Consider the following 1,968-nt stretch of genomic DNA (forward strand, 5'->3'; position numbering starts at 1 on the left):
AAAAAAAAAAAAAAAAAAAAAGAAATCAAATGATATTACACTTGGACATTTAACAACTTTTAAATAAATGCATCATATGTATTTTTTCCCTAGCCATGTTCCAATTTTTCTGTTAGGCAGCAAGCTCCCAGGGGCAGGGACTGTAATTTAACTTGTCTACTCTTTGCAGTGTTGTTTGATACATGTTCTGTGGTGATCAAGCCTTCCTCCTGCGAGGAAGCATATCCATGCCACCTGGGATTTTTCAGAAGTAGCAGCACCTTGGGCCTTCAAAGTGATATTAGCCTACTCCATGGTAAAATAGCCATCTTGATCCTCTATATTCCTGCCTCCTTCTACTCCAACAAGCACTTTTCCTCCACTTGTCACCTAGGTGGTATACAGAAGGTCATATATTCCTACCTGAGGTCCAGACTAGAGAGATGGGACATAACTACAATGCCTGCAAACATTCCCTATATATACACCTTCCTCCAGCTCAGCCTGGAGTACCTGGTAAGGGCTGCATAAGTGGTGAATTTCGTAGAGGAGAAAGCTTGGTGGGCACTAGGTTGCAGGAGCTCTTTTCTAACTGAAACAGATGTGGTGACAGATGACACAGAGTTGCTGAGACAGGGAAATGGCAGAGTAGGGCAGGCACCTGTCCTGGCTTGAGTTATATCTTGCATTGTTTCCTTTTGTGCATTTGCTTGAAAATGTCCACCTCTGCACCAACTCATGTCCATCACCTCCTTAAATTCCAATTCAAAGCTCAAAACTTACATGTCCTTGGAAACTTTCCCCAACTAGCCCAACCTGACAGATCACTTATCTACTTTGCATCTCCTGAACTTCTATGAACTCAGTTTTTATTCTTTAATTTTGTGCTTGTGGTTACATGGCTTTTTGTTTCACCAAGGTATATTATCTCTCCAACTAGATTATAAATTCTGCCTTCGATCAACAGATGCTTGTAGAGGCTTTATTGTTAAAATGAGAGTATACCTTGAAATCTTGGACAGATAAAAATGACCATAAGCCATAGGACCAGATGATTTAGGAGGGTGAGCTAAAGGACTGGTGGGATGGTAAAAACACCATGACTTTTTTTTGGGTTTTTTTGAGACAGAGTCTCACTCTCTTGCCTGGGCTAGAGTGCTGTGGCGTCAGCCTAGCTCACAGCAACCTCAAACTCCTGGGCTCAAGCGATCCTCCTGCCTCAGCCTCCCAGGTAGCTGGGACTACAGGCACACGCCACCATGACTGGCTAATTTTTTCTATTTTTAGTTGTTTGGCCAATTTCTTTCCATTTTTAGTAGAGACGGGATCTCGCTCTTGCTCAGGCTGGTCTTGAATTCCTGAGCTCAAACGATCCTCCTGCTTCGGCCTCCCAGAGTGCTAGGATTACAGGTGTGAGCCACCGCACCCGGCCAAAACACCATGACTTTAAAGCATGCAGCTAGAGAGGTCAGGGTTGCTCCCCTTATTTCTGTAGAAGTGTTAAAATGTACATCAGTCAAGAGACAAAGTTAGCAAGGTGGCCTTGGAGAATAGAAGAGACATTGGTGAGGAAAGAGGACTGACAGGAGGCCCCCAGAAAACCACTGTAGTCATGTGTTACAAATATATGGCAGGGTGTGGAGGCCGGGCGCAGTGGCTCACGCCTGTAATCCTAGCACTCTGGGAGGCTGAGGCAGGAGGATCGCTTGAGCCCAGGAGTCTGAGGTTGAAGTGAGCTATGATAACGCCACTGCACTCTAGGCGGGGTGACAGAATGGGGCTCTGTCTCTAGAAATAAATACACACATACATAGAATAAACATATGGCAGGATATGGGAAGCACAGGCTTTTCTCCCAGTTGAAACCGCAGAGTTTATGCTCTCACATGGCTCCCCATTCACTGCTTGTTTTTTTCCTCTTAAAGGTCGTAGGGGCTTGGCCCTCTTGCCTCTTTCACTGCCACCGCCCACTCTTCTACCTTGGGTGCC

The sequence above is a fragment of the Propithecus coquereli genome, unplaced genomic scaffold (genome assembly GCF_000956105.1).
Source record: "Propithecus coquereli isolate 6110/MARCELLA unplaced genomic scaffold, Pcoq_1.0 Scaffold101, whole genome shotgun sequence".
NCBI lineage: Eukaryota > Metazoa > Chordata > Mammalia > Primates > Indriidae > Propithecus > Propithecus coquereli.